The sequence below is a fragment of the Pygocentrus nattereri genome, chromosome 25 (assembly GCF_015220715.1).
Source record: "Pygocentrus nattereri isolate fPygNat1 chromosome 25, fPygNat1.pri, whole genome shotgun sequence".
Taxonomy (NCBI): domain Eukaryota; kingdom Metazoa; phylum Chordata; class Actinopteri; order Characiformes; family Serrasalmidae; genus Pygocentrus; species Pygocentrus nattereri.
Window position 1 is genome coordinate 17883987 of NC_051235.1, and position 13375 is coordinate 17897361.

Consider the following 13375-nt stretch of genomic DNA (forward strand, 5'->3'; position numbering starts at 1 on the left):
TAGAAAACCAGGGTAGAAAACCATCACTGAATGCCTGTGACCTTCGATCCCTCAGGCGGCACTGCATTAAAAACCCACATCATTCTGTAACGGATATTACCACATGGGCTCAGGAACACTTCAGAAAACCATTGTCAGTGAACACAGTTCGCCGCTCCATCTACAAGTGCCAATATACCAATAGCCATATATCAACAACACCCAGAAACGCTGCCGGCTTCTCTGGGCCCGAGCTCATCTGAGATGGACTCACGCAAAGTGGAAAAGTGTCCTGTGGTCTGACGAGTCCACATTTCAAATTGTTTTTAGAAATCATGGATGTCGTGTCCTCCGGGCCAAAGAGGAAAAGGACTGTCCAGATTGTTATCAGCACAAAGTTCAAAAGCCAGCATCTCTGATTTTATGGGGGTGTGTTAGTGCCCATGGCATGGGTAACTTACACATCTGTGAAGGCACCATTAATGCTGAAAGGTACATACATGTTTTGCAGCAACATATGCTGCCATCCAAGTAATGTCTTTTTCAGGGATGTCCCTGCTTATTTCAGCAAGACAATGCCAAGCCACATTCTGCATGTGTTACAACAGCGTGGCTTCGTAGTAAAAGAGTGCAGGTACTAGACTGGGCTACCTGCAGTCCAGACCTGTCTCCCATTGAAAATGTGTGGTGCATTATGAAGTGCAAAATACAACAACGGAGACCCCGGACTGTTGAGCAACTGAAGTTGTACATCAAGCAAGAATGGAAAAGAATTCCACCTACAAAGCTTCAACAATTGGTGTCCTCAGTTCCCAAACGCTTACTGAGTGTTGTTAAAAGGAAAGGTGATGTAACACAGTGGTAAACATGCCCCTGTCCCAACTTCTTTGGAACATGTTGCAGGCATCAAATTCAAATCAAACTGAGTGAATATTTGCAAAAAACAATAAAGTTTATCCATGTAGCGGACACCCCAATCTAGGCAAACCAGAATCACACTGCTAGGGAGGACTTCACATTCCTGAACTTTCAGCTCAGGACTTTTTCAAGCAGATGCCATCCAAACAGGATTAGGGTGCCTACAAGTTTTATGACTCAAAGGGTGTTATCTTGAAAATACAGACACAGTGGGAGACCTGCAACCCCCTTTTGCTACATTTGGCATACTATACCAGGCCATAAATCCTGGCCTGGAATCCTGCTGCAGATCTTCCCAAACCTTAAATAAGCTATGAATTAACAGAAATCATTCTTTAGACTGCACCAATATGGAATTTCCACCATTCAAGAAGTCCAGAGATTTGGTTATTAGTATTATGTCTAGAAATACGGAGTGACCAATATGTATCCTGAATGTGGTTTTCTTTTATTTCCTTTGGTCCTTTCCTTTTGTAGTCAATTTTAGTTCTTTAACATTTATACAGTCTATAGTATAGGAAAAGCATTACCCATGTTCTTTAACATGTGTTGTGTATCAGGTACCGAGGGTTAAACTCTACCTTATAAACATATCTGAATATTCTGTTCATTCATTGATTCTGAAAGTTTAACCAAGTTGATATAAGAACGTTCCTTTGTTTAAACTAACTGAAACAAAGAAGGCAGTGATTCTGGGGAAGGCGTTCCTTAAATTATGCACAACCAATCAGGGTTGGAAACAATCAATAGCTAATTAAGTGTTAGGTTAGGAAAACCTATCAGCACTCTGATTCCACCCCAAGGGGAAGGGTCAACAGTTGGAGCAAAACCCCAGGGCACGGAACTTTTGGGGGAGAGAAAGGGAGAAAGAGACGAGACAGAACAGGGAGACAGATTGAGCAGGAGTCAGCTTTCTCAACCAGACGATAGCTGAACTCCTAAGTTTGTGCCGGCCTTAGTCAGAGAGACAGGCCAGAATTGGAATGCTCCAAGATCAGATCTGCTTAGATCAGTCCATCGACAGACCTTCAATTTAGACCACCCTCAGAGAAGGAAGATAGATGTTTCTTGTCTGCTAAAGAGAGGTAGTTAGTTAAGTTAGCATCACCAGCCTCAGAACTTTGACTGCAATCAAACCGGACACAGGAAAAGAACAAGCGGTTCGGACGCCATGGAGACCCAGCAACACACCAAGAGCCACGCACTAATCTGTGAGCAGATTAACCAGCGAAAGGCCACGAGACACCACCCTCAGACGGCCACGAGGCGCCACCCTCAGACGGCCTCGATACGCCTTCACCAATCACTGACGGGAAGGCGCATGCCCGCACGGCGACACAGCATCTGCAACCAGCGAGTAGACTAAGCAGCGTGTGAGCTCCAGCCTCAAAGATGACCCTTTGGAAGTCAGCTGATTCCCACGTAAGTCGGTTCCATCAATTGACAGTCAGGGCTCTGACGGCAATTTATTTAATAAGACAGCTGTTAATAGGTACATCTAACTCAGCCATATGTAGTTACTCCCGTCCATACTTGGGTTAGTTCTTTACAGAGACTCTTTCAAGTTTAAGTTTCCCGCATCTGCCTGAGAACCACCCTGCCTCATATAATTTAACTGAACCACTTCATGTGAGCTATGTTGTCCTTTTAACTTTTATCCTTTTTGTTGTGTTTTGTTCTATTTTCTTTCATCCATCATTGGATGTAGTCCAAGATAGTTTAATATTTAGCCAATAAACTCTTTTTATCAAAGCATCTTTGGTGTGAGCGTCTCTCTCTTATACTCTGTTCTGTGAACTTCGCATGAATCCAGGTTACCTCACTCCCTCATCTAAAGGTTTGAGCAATAATAAATTAAAGTTGCATAGACCGCAACATCCGTTTGAACATTAAATATCTTGTCTTTGTAATGTATTCAGTTGAATATAGTTTGAAAACGATTTGCAGATCATCTTATTCTGTTTTTATTTATTATTTATTTTTATTTTACACAACGTCCCAACTTCATTGGAATTGGGGTTGTATGCAGTTTTAGGCTGGTAAAGCCTTGATTGTTGCATGCTAAAAAATATAAATACTGCATTTTCAGTGGTTTACAATGATGCACCATCAGCGCCGTAGGACAAACATCATGAAAATCTATGCCTCTTCCTGTCTTGTTCTCTGTTAGTAGTGCAGCACCAGTGTGGCCTTGGTGGTTTCTAGGTCTGGCCAACATTTCCAACCTGCCTTTGCTCTGTGCCAAAATTAGACTACATTTCATGATTTCTCATAATGTATGAAATTTGTCAGAAGCATTTTATCATTTAAATGTCGGGGACAAATCTTATGGGCCAATTGAAGCCAAAGATTACAGAGGTGTCTCTGAAATGTATCATTAATGTGTTATTTCTGGTGTTTCCATTATTCCAAAAAAAATGTATAATTGTTAATATGTATTTTGTTTCTCTTCTGAAAAATAAAAAAAGTCTTATTACTTCTGTTTTATTTTCTGTTTCTGTGGAGGTGAAGAAAAACACTTTACCCATTTCATATAATTTTTATTTTATCTTGCTAAATTGTGTTTAATGTCTAATACTACAAATTTTGATCAGAAATGCAATTGCTACTTTCAGCTCTATTTATTATTATTATTCACAGTGCTGTGCAAAACACCTATATGAGCTTGCTGGGCTTCCCATTGCAAAACCATAGGTCCTATTTGAGGTTGTAACAAACTTGCAGTATGTACAGCACTAATGTTGGACGAGAAGCCTTGGCTTGCAATCAATCAGTGGGGTTCTGTTCAGGACTCTGTGCAGGCCACTGGATTTCTTTCACACCAAACTCATCATAACTTGTCTGTAGTGAGCTTGTTGTGTGCACAGAGACACAGTCATGCTGGAACAGCAATGTGCCTATTGCCAAAAATTTTGAAGCATATAATTCTCAATAAATATATTTATATGTTGTAGCATTAATATTACCGCCCAAGACCATTATCCCTCCTCCACCAAACTTTACTGTCGGCACTATGTATTTAGACAGGTAATATTTTCTGGTATTTACCAAACCAAGATTTATTCATCAGCCAGCCAGATAGTAAAACGTGATTCATCACTCTAGACAACAAGCAGTTCCACTGCTCCTGGAGTCCAGTGGCTCAGCTGTTGTTGTTCCATTTTATACAATAATAGCACTTTAGTGCTAAATGAATGTTATTATAGATACTAAGTGAATATACTGAGATACTAACTACTGAATGTTTTGAAAAAAAAAAATCTGATATAAGAAGTAAAAACTTTAACAACAGTTTCTCAACTGATGAAAAAATATCGTTAGATCTTTAGGGTTAAAACCTGATGGTTTTGCTTTCTAATGGCAATTGGCTTAATAGTTACCTTCAATGACTGCGAGGGTCCTGTGAGACACCCTTGGATCCGATTAGGAAACCATCAAATGCATCAAACCATTACAATCCTTTACACTGTGATATCAACCTATTAGGAAAACACTAAAATACCATTAGTGACAACTGAACACCACCAGAAACCCACAGAAACTTTTAAAGGTCCCATTCTTAATCCATAGGGCTTAATATGATGTCGGCCACCCTTTGCAGCTATAACAGCTTCAACTCTTCTGGGAAGGCTTTCCACAAGGGAATTTTTGACCATTCTTCCAGAAGCGCATTTGCGAAGTCAGACTGCTGTTGGACAAGAAGGCCTGACTCGCAGTCTCCACTCTAATTCATCTCAAAGGTGTTCTGTTGGGTTGAGGTCAGGACTCTGTGCAGGCCATTCAAGTTCTTCCACACCAAACTCGCTCATCCAAGTCTTTATGGACCTTGCTTTAGCACTGGTGCAGTCATGTTGGAGCATGTTGTGCACTATATTACCAAAAGTATTCATTCACCCATCCAAATCATGCAATTCAGGTATTCCAATTACTTCCATGGCCTCAGGTGTATAAAACCAAGCACCTAGGCATGCAGACTGCTTCTACAAACATTTATAAAAGAATGCATTGCTCTCAGGAGCTCAGTGAATTCTAGCATGGTACTGTGATAGGATGCCACCTGTGCAACCAGTCCAGTTGTGAAATTTCCTCACTACTAAATAGCCGTTTGTCCAAAGTCAACTGTCAGTGGTATTATAGCAGTTTTTCAGGAGTTGGCTCCTTAGCTCCAGTGAAAGGAACTCTTAATGCTTCACCAGACCAAGAGATTTTGGACAATTTCATGCAATTTCATGGACAATTTTCAGGGATGGCCCCTTCCTGCTCCAACATGACCACACACCAGTGCACAAAGCAAGGTCCATAAGGGCATGGATGAGTGAGTTTGGTGTGGAAGAACCTGACTGAGTCCTGACCTCAACCCAACAGAACACCTTTGGGATGTATTAGAACAGAGACTACGAGCCAGGCCTTCTCGTCCAACATCAGGGTCTGACCTCACAAATGCACTTCTGGAAGAATGGTCAAAAATTCCCATAAACACACTCCTAGCCCTTGTGGAAAGGTTTCCTAGAAGAGTTGAAGCTGTTATAGCTGGTGGGCCAACATCATATTAAACCCTATGGATTAAGAATGGGATCTTACTCAAAGTCATATGCGTGTGAAGGCAGATGAGCAAATCCTTTTGGCAGTATAGTGTAGGTGGGTTTAGGCTTCTTTCAGTACATGTGACAGAACAAGCAGATAGAAGTGGTAGAGATGAAAATAGTACAGAATATGATGACTGACCAAAGTTTTAGAAAAGTGAATGCACAAGTGAAGATGCAGAATGGAATTAGAGTCTAATGATATAGGGGAATATCGATTTTTCAAAAATTCTGCATTATTAAAGGATTAAGGTGTAAAACAAAGTCAATTAGACTGGTTTGATATGAAATGCTCTGTTCTAGAGAAACTTACAGAGTGAGAATTGTTCACGGTGGTGGTCATAGGAACCAGATATCTGAAGGGTTTAATGCTTTTGAAAGCTCCCATACAAAAATAATGGAAATAGCTGTGTGCTGTGTACAGCCCTTATCTCAGTACTGCTGAAGCCTGGCAAAGACCCAACACTTCCCCCTAGCTATCGGCCCATATCACTTATTAACACCGATATCAAAATAATTAGTAAAGCACTGGGTAACTGGATCGAAACAGTTATGCCATTAATTATTCACCCAGACCAGGTTTTATTAAAGGACGGCACTCTTCTGATAATTTGCACAAACTATTCAATCTGATTTCCATCAGCCAACAGCACAATTTAGATGTCATAATTACCTCATTAAATTATTAAAAACATTTGATAGAGTTAACTGGAAATTTCTTTTTACTACATTGCAGAAATTTGGCTTTGGGAAATCAATCATCCAATGGATCAGGACATTACATACATCACCCATGGCTATAGTCACTACTAATGGGCTTACCTCCGCAAAGGGGCACTAGACAAGGATGTTCATTGTCTCCATCTTTATTCTCAATTTTTATAGAACCATTAGCAGCAGCAATCAGACAAAATAGAAACATCAACGGCATAATTACACAAAACACACAACATACATCATCTGCATAGAGGCTGATCTTATTGTTATGCCTACAGGATCCATGTAATTCTCTACAAGAGACAATAGCACTTATGAATACATTCTCCAAAATATCTAGTTATTCAATAAACTGGAACAAATCTACAATTCTGCCAATCTATAAAGGTGGTCGTAATTGTGTACTCCAAACCCTATTTCTTCACCATTGGCAACATTAAATACCTAGATCACTATATCACTATATCCTCCGAACTCTCAGAGTTGTTTACCCTTAATTTCAAAGCATTACTGAAAACTATAGAAGACAATCTACAACGCTGGATGCATTTACCTTTTTCTGTGCTTGGTAGAAAGCAACTATAAAAATGTCAATCCTCCCAAAAATAAATTACCTATTTACAATGACACCTGTTCAACCACCCACTAACTGGTCCAAATCATTAGACTCTGCAATAACTATATTTTATTGGAAAAATAAAAACCCAAGAATTAAACTTTCAACATTACAAAAAAGCAAAGAACTAGGAGGACTGGAAACACCATATATATATATATATATATATATATATATATATATATATATATAAAATATATACACCGCTCAAAAAATAAAGGGAACACTCAAATAACACATCCTAGATCTGAATGAATGAAATATTCTCATTGAATACTTTGTTCTGTACATGTGAATGTGCTGACAACAAAATCACACAAAAATCATCAAAGGAAATCAAATTTATTAACCAATGGAGGCCTGGATTTGGAGTCACACACAAAATTAAAGTGGAAAAACACACTACAGGCTGATCCAACTTTAATGTAATGTCCTTAAAACGAGTCAAAATGAGGCTCAGTATTGTGTGTGGCCTCCACGTGCCTGTATGACCTCCCTACAACACCTGGGCATGCTCCTGATGAGGTGGTGGATGGTCTCCTGAGGGATCTCCTCCCAAACCTGGACTAAAGCATCCGCCAACTCCTGGACAGTCTGTGGTGCAATGTGGGCATTGGTGGATGGAACGAGACCTGATGTCCCAGATGTGCTCAATCGGATTCAGGTCTGGGGAACGGGCGGGCCAGTCCATAGCTTCAATACCTTCATCTTGCAGGAACTGCTGACACACTCCAGCCACATGAGGTCTAGCATTGTCCTGCATTAGGAGGAACCCAGGGCCAACCGCACCAGCATATGGTCTCACGAGGGGTCTGAGGATCTCATCTCGGTACCTAATGGCAGTCAGGCTACCTCTGGCGAGCACATGGAGGGCTGTGCGGCCCTCCAAAGAAATGCCACCCCACACCATTACTGACCCACTGCCAAACCGGTCATGCTGAACGATGTTGCAGGCAGCAGATCGCTCTCCACGGCGTCTCCAGACTCTGTCATGTCTGTCACATGTGCTCAGTGTGAACCTGCTTTCATCTGTGAAGAGCACAGGGCGCCAGTGGCGAATTTACCAATCCTGGTGTTCTCTGGCAAATGCCAAGCGTCCTGCACGGTGTTGGGCTGTGAGCACAACCCCCATCTGTGGACGCCGGGCCCTCATACCATCCTCATGGAGGTTTCTAACTGTTTGTACAGACAAATGCACATTTGTGGCCTGCTGGAGGTCATTTTGCAGGGCACTACACTGACAGACACAGCAAACCTTCTTGCCACAGCTCGCATTGATGTGCCATCCTGGATGAGCTGCACTACCTGAGCCACTTGTGTGGGTTGTAGAGTCCGTCTCATGCTACCGCAAGTGTGAAAGCACCACCAACATTCAAAAGTGACCAAAACATCCGCCTTGCTAATTGTCTTGCTAATTGTCAATAATTTCCACCTGTTGTCTATTCCATTTGCACAACAGCTGTGAAATTGATTGTCAATCAGTGTTGCTTCCTAAGTGAACAGTTTGATTTCACAGAAGTTTGATTAACTTGGAGTTATATTGTGTTGTTTAACTGTTCCCTTTAGTTTTTTGAGCAGTGTATACGGACACATCCTGAACAAAAATATCATTCATGGTTAGAAATGGAGCAGGAAATCTGTAAGGAAATATCTGTATCAGACCTTCCATTCATTATCACACAATAAAACAGCATGCATGTTTCCGCAATGCTGTCATATCCACAGCTCTGAGGGCCTGGTGGAAAATGTTGATTACATTACCAACTGCACCTTAGCACCATGTAAATGCACTCCAATTTGGCCCAATCCCAGCTTCCTGCTTAATAACACACCATTAAACTTCACTGCATGGAAAAAGAAAGGGATCACACAACTGCATTATGTTTTTAAGGATGACACATTTATCTTGTACGAAGATTTGGTCCAGATATTCAATATCGGAAAAGATCAATACTTACAATATTTTCAACTCAAAACTGTATTGAAGTCTAAAATAAATATTACAAATAACCACCTTCACCCACCCAAACTAATTGAAGCCATTAGTGAAACAAAAATTAATAAGAAATTGCTTTCGAAATTCTATAAACTTCTCGCTAATCGGGATAATACTATTGTACTTCCATACAATAAAAATGGGAAAAAGATCTCAGAATCTCTCCTGGCATTGACTTCTGGACTGAAATCTGCAAAACCACTTTTACAATGACATCTAATAGTAATCTTCAGCTGATTCAATATAAAGTAATTCACAGATCACATATTACACAGCATAAATTGTATAACATGGGACATATGGGCCTAGACATGTGTTCTTATTGCACTTTAGACACTCCTGATACCTATTTTCATGCTCTATGGACATGTCCACCTATATAACAATTCCAGCACTCTGTCATTGACTATATATCCCTCATTCTGGGGTCTAGTATTCCATTATTCCCTACACCATTTTGAACCCCCACAACCATCACACCACTTTCACACTCATTGCCCTCACTGTAGCCAAAAAAATTATCCTTAAACACTGGAAGATCAGGAACTCCATAAACATTACACAATGGAAAAAATTACTTTTAATGCATATATCACTGGAGTGATATAGAAATGAATCAAATGGCCATATTCAACACTTCATGGGAACAATTTATTAAAAATATTGACCTCTTAACACCGTAATCCATCCACTTCTGTCTCAGCCACTTCTGTCTAAGCCTGTTAATCAATCCCCTCACACCAATTTATATACACACACACAAATACATATGCACAAAAATGACATGAATATGAAATATTAAATTTTGTTAAACCCTTTCCTACATGATTACACTGAAAACATTCCATATACATATGTATGTATGTTTGTCTGTCTCTTTGTTGGTCCGTCTATCTACTCTTTCATCTCTGTCACACTGACTAACACGCACATAGACACACTTACACACACACATGCACACATACCTGCACTGACCACCTAACCCCAATCATCTGTTGTTTATTATTATTATTTTTTATTCTCTTGGTTATATAAGTTAAAAAATGCCAAAAGTTGTAAAAGTTGAATATTGTTTTTTTCCTTTTTTTTCTTTCTCTTCTTTCCCTTTCTCTTTTTTCTTTCCTTATTTCTAATAGTGTAATAAAAATAAAAAATAAAGTCGTCCTCCAAAGAGGGGGGTAGTGGCGGGCCAAAAAAAAATAAATAGCTGTGTGCTGCCTGTCTGAAACATTGTTTTATGATAGCTTTGTGATATTATTTTGTCTTACAATGTGCTTAAATCCATTTAGTCATGGTGGAGGGATGCATTCATGGTATTGTAAGGCACAATAGTCCCATAGAAAACTTATTACTTTCCAGATGTTCCATTATTTTCCTTTTTTTAATTAACATTACATATAAAGACTCAGAAGATATGAGATAGTAAATAAAATGCCAATATTTGTGCCCCTGGTTCCTGATACCACTACTGTAAAGACATCTGAATCAGTCAGTTTCTCTACAGGGAAACACTTCACATCAAACCAATCTGAATGACTGCGTTCCCCTTTAGATTCACTGTGAGTACAGCAGGTGGCAGCAATGCACTTTTCTCTGGTTTGGGAGCTGCTAAATCAACTATCCATCCATCCACCCATTTTCTAAGCCGCTTCTCCCCCAGGGTCATGGTGCTAAATCAACTAAAGAAGCATAAAAATAAGGGAGTGACTGGTCAGGCCAGAGAACTTGTAGAGAAGAGAATTCCCACTCTGCAGTGTCTTCCGGGTTTCTCAAACGGTAGAGGGTGCTCCTGAGTGAGTCCAAAACGAATGGGTTGATATGAAGCATTTGATCAAAATCATAGTTTATAAATGCTTAAACATTTTTAATGTCAAAGGATACAATCATTTCCTGAACCAAGAGCAGCATAAAACATTTTAACACCACTTTTATATTTTTAAGAGCTTTTAAACTTAATGGTGCCTCATGTATATCAATGACATCAGTGAGTGCGACCAGCCAGTGAGCTACTCCGCTAACCAATCAGTCATCACTTTACTTTACTTTAGCAGTAAAGCCCGCGTTCTGCTGCCCAAAACCTGTTTGCTGTAGAAAAAAGGAAATATATAGGTAAGATTTCTTTGATTTTGATATACATCTTTCTATTTTCTAAAATTAAAGGAAAGTACTGCGCAAGTGAAGTATGTTAGAAACATATTTGAACTTTTTGTTATTCGTTGTTGAGCGCCATTTACTTCCATTCATTGAGGACACAAGCGCAGGCGCCCTCTGCTGATTAGTAGTCCTGTTTCTGATATAATGGGGGGAAAAGAAAGTGGCCAGGCTCCTCATAAACTGGCTTTGGTCAGACTGCCTGTATTCCTACTACTCAGATTGTAACAGGAGGGATAAAAACATCACATTCAACCTTCCGATAATATTTTGAGTAGCACAATAGTTTAATGCTTAGTTCACATGCTTTTGCACCACTTTGCTTAGCAGACTCACTGCCATATCGTTGAATTGAGTTATTCAGCATGTAGAAGGGAAAGAGAAGAATGGTTTTCATGAAAAGACATATTTACATTTATCATCTACTCCATTCACTACTCCATCTACTTCCCCAAGATCACAGGTGTGGCTGCAATAATTATGAATACAGTACTGTGAATATCATGTTTACCAATCTGTGACACACAGACAATAGAACAACATTTTTCAACAAGCAAGCTATCTTGCAAGTTATGTAGCATTAGGCTAACATTATTAGCATTAAAATAAGTAACAGCTGGTTACTCTGTGGGGTCATTTTTTACACACTGATTTTGGGGTAGAAAAAGGACACTGAGGGAATCAAATAGTTTATGTATCTGGCCCCTTCATTAGACAGAAGGGTATTGAAATAGACTGGTGTTGACAAGCTGTTTGAAGATGTTGTGGCCTACAATTTCTCACTCACTTCCTTGTAAACTTTGTGGAATGTTTCCCCCCTTGAGGGGTGTGGTTTTCCCTCTGATGACGCGATGCACACTGACTCAGAGTAACGCAAAAAGACTAACATTTTGTTCACCCTAATGAACCTGCTGAGGCATTATCTCAACATTATTCGCAAATAACTGAATGAAGTGATAAATAATAATAATAATAATAATAATAATAATAATAATAATAATAATAGACATTTACTGATTTAAAGCAAACTACAAGCATCTTTAGACATCTGTGCTGGAATGTCATGTCTGTAGGTGTGTATCTTGTTACAGATGATCAAACAATAACTGTGTTTGTGTTTTGCCATTATTTTATCATTGTGCCATTTTTTTTAATCGAACGAAACAAATGCCCATCCATCCATCCATTTTCTAAGCCGCTTCTCCGTCAGGGTCGCGGGGGAAACAAATGCCCATATCCTAAACATTTGCCTACATAATACTTTTTATTGGGATTCATTGTTAAGATCCAGAAGGATTGTCAAAATGTGTCTTCCTTAAAAAAATTTACAAAGTTCTGAACCTATTTATTTGATCACTGCATTATTTCTTGGTTTAAGACCTCTTCCCTACAACTGTACAGTAGTACCACAGAATTTTTCTGAAGTCAGCTTGAAGTCAGGACTGTAGCAATAGGCACAGATGCCAAACATCTCATTCTTGAAGTCCAGGTGTATACAGTAGGCCTACTGTACAGCAAACAGTAAAAGAGTACTGAGCACTCTCCTGGCTGTTTCCATGTGAAATACAACAAATACACTGCTCAAATAAACTTTACTGCTAAAACTCTCCTCTAATAAACACCCATATTTGCAAAATTATGCTGTCACCAAGTTTGTGTGGCTTCATGCCACTGTGAGTCTCATACTACTATGAGGCCTGTACAACTGTTTTTTAACACCAACATGTAAACACAGCTGCCTTGAATCATCAGCACTGATAAGAGGAGAGAAGTATATCATTGAAGAAGGGCAATAACACTCGGTTTGGCAGAGTTCAGTATGTATGGCAGAGTTCAGTATGTCTGTCTTTCCAGCACTGGTATTGACTGTTTTTCTTCATGGATGTACTTGTGTTTTTTTTAAGTGGCCATTGTGGCAATTTGGCATGCATTTCTTTCTTGACAGGTTCGAGGTGTTCTTTTTCTTCTCTCTCTCTCTCTCTCTCTCTCTCTCTCTCTCTCTCTCTCTCTCTCTCTCTCTCTCTCTCTCTCTCTCTCTCTGTCTCTCTGTCTCTCTCTCTCTCTCTCTCTGTCTCTCTCTCTCTCTCTCTCTCTCTCTGTCTCTCTGTCTCTCTGTCTCTCTCTTTGTCTCTCTGTCTCTCTCTCTCTCTCTGTCTCTCTCTCTCTCTCTCTCTCTCTCTGTCTCTCTCTCTCTCTCTCTCTCTCTCTCTCTCTCTCTGTCTCTCCGTCTCTCCTTGCTCTGTCTGTCTCTCTCTCTGCTCATATGGTATTGGGTGTTTTTGACAAAGAGGTCCTGTGTGTTGTCAGCCAATCTCAGCCACTCTCCTCCCCCAGACTCACTCATCTGTTCCAATCAAAGCCAAGTTTGAAAATAAACAGTGTAGGTTCCACCTCTTCTTACCTGTTATTAAACAG